This window comes from Montipora capricornis, chromosome 11 (assembly GCF_036669925.1).
Source record: "Montipora capricornis isolate CH-2021 chromosome 11, ASM3666992v2, whole genome shotgun sequence".
Classification (NCBI taxonomy): Eukaryota; Metazoa; Cnidaria; class Anthozoa; order Scleractinia; family Acroporidae; genus Montipora; species Montipora capricornis.
This window is the reverse complement of record NC_090893.1, coordinates 11,548,002-11,555,501: the sequence shown is the minus strand read 5'-3', so window position 1 is coordinate 11,555,501 and position 7,500 is coordinate 11,548,002. Positions and strand designations below refer to the sequence as shown.

Sequence of the window (7,500 nt, the reverse complement as noted above, 5' to 3'; positions counted from 1 at the left end):
TGAGATCATCACATTCTCTTTGTCGGTAGACAGTTTACTGCAGCACAGCTGTCGACGGCAGCTACTGTTTTTTTTTTTAAATGGCATTCTTTCTCCCATGGAATACCTACTTGAAAAGCGAGGGAAAAGACCTTAAAAAAGACTTGTTAAGCCCTCCCCGACACTTGCTACCATTAAGTACGTTAACTGTTTCTGTTTACGAGTTGATTAGAAAGATAGCGAAGAGGGCAAAGCCTTTTTGACGGAATGAATTGACACAGCTTAAATGGGTGTTATTAAAGGAAGATACAAAGCAAAAAATTAGGTTGATAACTTAAGAGAATGAGGGAGAATAGGTGGCAAAACTGGCCTGGTTTTTTATTTCCGTTTTCCAAAACCTTTCGAGTGCTCTTTAGGAAAATATGGGAGGTATTCAATTTGAGAACACTGAAGCAGAATAGACCTTTTTGCAGATAGCTATTATGGGATGCCCGGGGGGCAAATACACACTAATTTGCCCCCTGAGCATCCCATAATGTCTTTCGAAACAATAGAAATCAAAATGGCCGCCGTATCTGCAAAAAGGTCTATTGATGGTTAGAGCGTAGCAATAATCAATTGTTTTTCAAGAAACTTCACTTAGTCGTTGTTTCTCTTCGACTTTTCCTTCTTGTTGGTGGCCTTGTTTCTCTAAGTTGTTTTTTTCCTCATTGCCATCACCCCTAAGACCTTTTCTTTCTTCTTTGGCGAGGTGCATGAACGTTGTCTACTTGCGCTTATTTGAGAGATTGTCATCGCCTTTCAGTGGGTTTAGTGCAGTAGTATTGCAAAAATGTGCTTCTCGCCTGTTTAGCTTGCCCACCAACCACGCGAATAGTTAAGGACGGTTTCTTGGTAACTAACTCATGTTTGTAACCTTAGTCTAGCACACGAATTTTCCTTATGGTGCAACAACTGGTGCTTGGTCACGTGATAACGAACACCTGATGGTGGTGACCGATGATGTATCACACGGGTTTCATTGCCGCGAAAAAATATAAGCAGTGTTTCGTGTTATCTTAGTTTTCTTTGTAATCTTCCTCGATATGAAAACGTAATAAAGCCTACAACACAGACGAAAGTAACTGATTTTGGCTATCAAATGCCGTTAAGACTTTTGGGCGAAAGCCTGTACATAAGGAAGAATGAGGGACTTGAACAGTGTGTCATATGGGTGAGCCAAGGTAGCTTCAATCGTGTCGCCTAGTTGCTTAAACACTTATTAAACAAGTTTGACTGAAAACAGTATTTTCCACGGCTTATAATTATTGTAGTAGGAATGGAGATTCCCCTTAAAGGAAAAGCAGCGGAACAATTAGGGGAAGTGCAATCTGATAGTAATCTTCTACTGACACCTATAACTACGCGCTTGTATTCTGTACCAATAAAATATTAATTAGCGACTTCTTTAGATTGTTACCTTTCAATATTTTGTCGGTCAAATAGTTTAAAAGTACACAGTCAAAAATACCATAACCGTATATGGAAAATGACTCCTTTATGTATATATTTTTTTCATTATATTGAAATATTTTCATGTACTTCGGGTTGAAAGAAACAACGGCGACGTCAAAATCCCAAAACATGGTCAGCTCCAAACGAGGAAGAACATGAATTTTTTAGAAGTTTGAACTTGTTCTTTTTAGAGGACAAATACGTAAGTTAACTTATAAAATTAAAATTCTTACCGGAGTCAATCCTGCCATGAACGTGTTTACTGAAGTACTTCACTTCTACCAGTTCTGCTTATCACAAGTTTAAAAGCTGGCGAAGAGTTGTGCGTATAAACTGTGGGTTCCCATGATGCAGGTTCACTGATTTCAAACAGCAAATTCTCCCTCCGACAGCAATTCCTGTAACCACAGTCAACTCGTCCCTACACTGTTTGAACATCAGAACGCCTTGTAACTGCAAGAGGATACATTAATGGGTGTGGATTAAACTATCATCATACGTCGCTCCTGCTTTAAAGTGTTATTTCAGCACAAACGTGTCAAAAAGCAAGACGCTTTTTCATTGGTTCAACCTTTCCCAGAGGTAATAAGGAATCCCATCCAAAGTAATGTTGACTCTCTTTGGGAATGAATTGAATTGTGCAACAATCGAATAAGGAAAATTATTTTGCATACTGTCAGCACTGACTAGAAATACTTAAAAAATTTTTTTTTTCAAACCCCGTGTATTGTTCAAATTAAGATAAAAACATACGTCAAAATGGAAAAGAGGAAGATTTGACGATTTAAAAAGTTGCAAAGTAAATGTACGTCGACTACTTAATAAAATGGAACGCCGTATTATCGAACCGTGTTAACTAACGTTCATAACTTTAAAACATGTCAACTCTGTTTATTCCACAAAAATTATATCAGCCTATTTTAACCTGTTGAAAACCAAGATTCATATCTCGATGAAATAAGGGCGTCGGGTTGTTTATAAAGGAAACAAAATTGGAAGAGTCCCAGCGAACTTCAATTCAAAACAGAAAAAGGAATGGGCAAAGGAAGAATAAAAAATATAACATTGTCGTGAGCGAACGAAACCTTTCTTCTTTACTTTGTCTTCTTAAAGGAATGACCTAAATTCGGTTAATTTGTTCAACGCACAGTTGACCCGACTTAACATACCCAAATTTGCTTGCATCAAAGGTGGACCGATGTAAGGTAGCTTAAATCCAAAGGAAAATTAAAGTTTGCACTTTTGTTCTCACGAAGGACCAACACTCAAAATGGAGTACTGCTTTACTCACCCACTGTTCCGCACTTCGACGAAGACCATGCCAACGGAGAGAAAATCTTTGAGCTCATCGCTTTCAGTTGTGCAGATTATTCGTAGTCCTGCATCCTAATGAGAAAGTTTGGCTGCGTGAAGGACTAGGTTGAGAGAAGCAAAACCCCAGGAGGGCGGAGGGGACAATACCCACGCCAGGAGACACAAAGCAAATACGAACAAGGGAAAAATACCCTCGTTCATATTTGAATAGCGCATCTATCCATGTGGCCATCCGACACTAGCAATAGCCTTATTTCGTTATATTAAAATTCAGCTTCAAACAAAAGGCATCATCTCGAGGCTCTAAGGAATCCGTATAATTAACAATTATCCCATGAGCGCGCGTTGGATATGAGATGGTAAATAGCCAACGAGGCGCGTAGCGCCGAGTTGGCTATAACCAGTCTCATATCCAACAAGCGCGAATGGAATAATTGATTTATTAAATTCCTTAAACTCCAAAAATTTGGAAGTAAGAAATACGAGCGAAAAAAGTGGGAAAATCAGAGCGAAATCGAGAAAACTTGATAAAGATGCGATGTTGTGTAAGACCTATGTAGGCTCATCACAAAAACATTTCTTGCCTTTTCGCGTACTTCTAAACGTCGGAATTGATCCAAACTTTCCACACAAAAAAGTTTCTTTTCTTTTTTGGCTTTATTCAAAAAGAAACTTCGCTTTCCGGCGAAAAAAAAATTAGTTTTGCAACGCTTAGCGCAATCATTTACCATATAAGGTCAAACTAAGGTATATGAGCTGATAACCGAGATTGAGTGAACCAATCAAAGCACGCGAAATGCATTATCCGAGGTTGAGAATTTAATAATTATGGGTATTTCTGCAGGTACCGGAAAGCATTGTGTTTTTGGGCACTTGGGATTAGTCTTTATTTGGAGTTATTTTGTTTTCTGTCTTTGTTTCTTTTGTTTTACGTAATTTGTGCTCCGGTACCTGCAAAAGCTGCTATAATTATTATATGACTAGCTCCGTGAGCGGCAAGATGAACCAAATCCCGCGCTGTGATTGGCTACCCTAGAGGGCAACAAAGCTCCGCCCGCTCGGGATTTCTCGCTTGGTCCCGCAAGATCAAAGATCACTTTTTCGAGCTTTATCCCATTTAATAAATCCTTTACTAACCAAGCCGGAAAGGCAAAGTATATCATTGACGATAATGAACAGTTTTGCAATGCTGACCAAATGAAATGACAAGAGAGCACAGTCTATCCTTGACGGTGAATAACAGTTCTGCGATGCAGACGGAACCTAATAATATTGCGAGAAGGGAGAGTCTTTCCTAGCGACAAAAAAACAATTATGCGGTGCTGAAGATATCATATGTTACGAAAGCACAGTATACAGATAATGACGAAGAATAGTGACGCGGTGCAGCAGAAATCAAATGCCAGGAAGTCATGGTCTAAGAATCCTTGACGATGAAAAATATTTATTGTGTGCTGCAAATATCATTTCGCGGGAAAGCACAGCCTATAGAAAAATAAATAAGTTCAATCGCCGGGATACCTGTCACTTTCCTTTTCTGCATACCGACTCCTCTTCATTTTCAGATGGGGATCCATGTAGTCTTTGTTATGGCTTTTCATATCTAAAAATACAACCGTAAATTATTACATTATTATACCTTATATTTATTACTCGCCAACTTGGATTTACTATGCAGCCAAAGGCCGTAATCGCTCAAAAGTCACAATCGCTGCAAAGGCTTCAAAGGATAAAAGACAACTGTTCACAGCAAAAGCCATAACTGGCAATCACCGCAAAAGCTTGGCCAAACTTGTAAGGACAATTTCAGCAAAAGTCCTTTTTTAAGTCCAACCCCACTTAAATCTTACATAACCGAGGGGCAATATGGTTGCATCAAAGGTGAATTAAATAAAGGTAAATTACCTCCGAAGGAAGAATGGCGTTAACTTAAGTAAGTTACAATGTCCCCTAGAAAATAACTAAAAAGACAATAGAGCTAGGATTATGAATAATAAAAAAAAGTCGATTCTGGGACGCACAAATATAAGGATAAAAGACAGACTAGCACAAGAGCAACAACAACAACAACAACAACAACAACAACAAAAGAGCATAGAGACAAGGTCACTTGAAATAAGAAAATGGAGAGAAAAAAGAGGAAGTCTAAATACAATTAGTATGATGTAATGATAGACTTGGAACGGTTTTAAAGAAGAAAAGACTAATTTGCATAATCCATGATCAGCCCTGGGCATTACGGAAGAAAAATGCCCCAGCTTTTAGCTGCTCTTAGCCAATCACAGTGTGCATTATACTGGCCAGAAACACTAGCCATAATAGGATGTAACGTGGCTTCATAGGTATTTTCCCAAATTAAAGTACCATTAATTTTAAAAAGGGCAAATTAGAAAGAATAGAACTGAATTAAAATATCTTGGGAAACAAAGAGACTAATTTAAGCAAAGATCCCTACGCCTCTGGAGATTTTTTAACTTAAACTGGTGAATGTACTCCTTGAGTCAATGAGCACTCCAAGGTATCCAAGGTATTCAAGGTATTTAGTCAAATTTTTGAGAGGCCTGAAAGAGAACAAAGTTTGTTTTGCCAATATGTAACAATAATTTATTACAACAAAGCTAGTTATGAATATTTTCCAACTCTAAATTAACGTTTGTTTCAAGAGATCCAAAGATGAATCTACAAAAAATAAAACCATCAGACTGCAAAGAGCAATTGGAGAAAAAATCATTGATGTATTAAAGGAAGAGAAGTGAGCCAAGAGCAGACCCTTGAGGGACATGGCATGAGATGATGCAAATAATAATATTTATTGATCAATATCTCCATTGTATTAGATACGTAAGAGACAAACCAATCATAGGAAATACCACAGATCCCATATGAATATAACTTGGCTAAAACAATATGATGGTTTCCAGTATCAATAGCTTTACTGAGATCTAGACATATGAAGCAGGAAAATTGGCTGCTTTCAATTACCCTGTTATTTTTGTCACGTTCCCTGATCCCTTCGTTTCCTTAGCCAGCAGGGCCTTCGTACAATAAAAGGAAGGGCCTTGTTTTCGCAAGATCTACACCACCTTAGAACTACAGTCAGTATACAAGTAAGGAGAGTCAGTCTTTGCTTTGCAAAAGCCTGCTTTGGCTGTGGCAAAATAAAAAGAGTTCGCAGTTCTCAGCAAGTGACTCACCACCATCCTCTTGCCAAACGAACAAAGTTATAGAGAGAAATTTTCAAAGAGGGCAGAGAACTGACTAGCAATGAATAGAAATGTGGTATATGAGGAGGAAAATGAAGATGACAATAATATTATGATTGGCAGTGATGATGAGGAATCAAATCCAGAAGAGTTAGAGGAACATAATTTGCACTGAGAAGGGACTCCAGTGAATCTGAGTGAATCAAGTGCAGATGAACAGGCAATACTAAAATACCGCACATGAATAAGGGAACAGAACCAAGGTTCTGGAGAATAATAAGAATTTTCTTATGTCAAGAAAAACTGGCTGATGCTTGATTAAGAAAAAATCAAAAGGTGCCTTTTAAATTATGACATTGGCCTAATGTTTAAGTGTATCATCTTCCCAAGCTGCCATCTCAGCTCAAAATTTGCCAGGTGCTACTGATTTTCTAATTTTCTGCCTCCCTCAGCAGTAAAAAAAGGGGGGCTTGAGCCACCTTAAAATGTCTAACTGCAATTTGAAGATTAATGAGAAAGCAAGCATTGCTGCCTACCATTCTAATTAATATTCAAACTGCACTGAGACACTTTCAACACATTCAAATACATTACCACAAGACAGATTGACAGTGCAACACTGTATCACAACAGCAATGGTATAGTTACTGTATTATTTGACACACCAACTATTTGTAAACACGGTGGCTGAAATCTCCAAAAATGAGTTCTTGCTCTTGCTTGCTTGCAGATGCAAAGAAATTCAAAGAGAGGTGCAATTATGCATTTTGCTAGGCCAAAAATTCGATTGTATGGCTGAGGGAAAACGAGGGATCTCGACCCATTGCAATCAAGAGTTCAAGGGATCTAGATAATCTTATGTCCCGTGAGCAGTCATCAGGCTAAGGAAATACATTTGTATTCGTCAAGTAGCAACACAATCAACTAAGGTAAACAACGTTCTCTTGCGATAGCTTCAATACTATTCCTGTGACATTATTTTTTCTCATGGTCAGTTTAATAATAGTTTAAAGACAAGTCTCCCTACCAAGAAATATCTTGAGCATTTACCAAGTTTTAACAAATTGGATATATTTACTCCAAACATTTTTCCTGATAGAAGGTCTGATTTTGATCCCTATACCACAGCTATCAGATGTAGATACTTTTCTCCCCATAGTTTCTCTCATTCAAAAAGACAATTTCAGTTTTCGTCTAATTCAACCGATGGACTTTCATTGTTTCATACCAATATTAGAAGAATTTTAGAAATTTAGAAAACCCATTTACTAGAAGAACTTGATTTTCATTTTAATATAATCGGAATCACAGGAACTAGAATAAGAAATGAGCTAGGAGATTTGGATTTTAATCCCATCATACCTAATTATAACTTTGAGTAAGTGCCGATGCCTCTTTCAGCTGGAGGGGTTGGCATGTACATTGGTCAATCAAAGATTCAAATGTACAGTTATTGAAAAAATCTCTAAGGAAGCTTATCAGGCTCTCTGGGTTGAGTTGCATCTGCCAA

General features: G+C 37.9%; 1 long non-coding RNA gene across 7 annotated transcripts in view; it reads right to left on the bottom strand.

Moving 5' to 3' along the window:
• Nucleotides 1–7,500, bottom strand: part of LOC138022960 (uncharacterized) — a 17,224-nt gene that overhangs the window by 738 nt on the left and 8,986 nt on the right. For 5 of the 7 annotated variants that reach the window (XR_011126695.1, XR_011126692.1, XR_011126693.1 and 2 more), the window contains 3 exons: nt 4,309–4,390; nt 2,765–2,859; nt 1,707–1,926 (listed from right to left, as the gene is read on the bottom strand). This is a non-coding gene — a long non-coding RNA (uncharacterized lncRNA). The remainder of the gene's footprint in view (nt 1–1,706; nt 1,927–2,764; nt 2,860–4,308; nt 4,391–7,500) is intronic. The other 2 variants (XR_011126691.1, XR_011126694.1) reach the window with 1 other exon arrangement.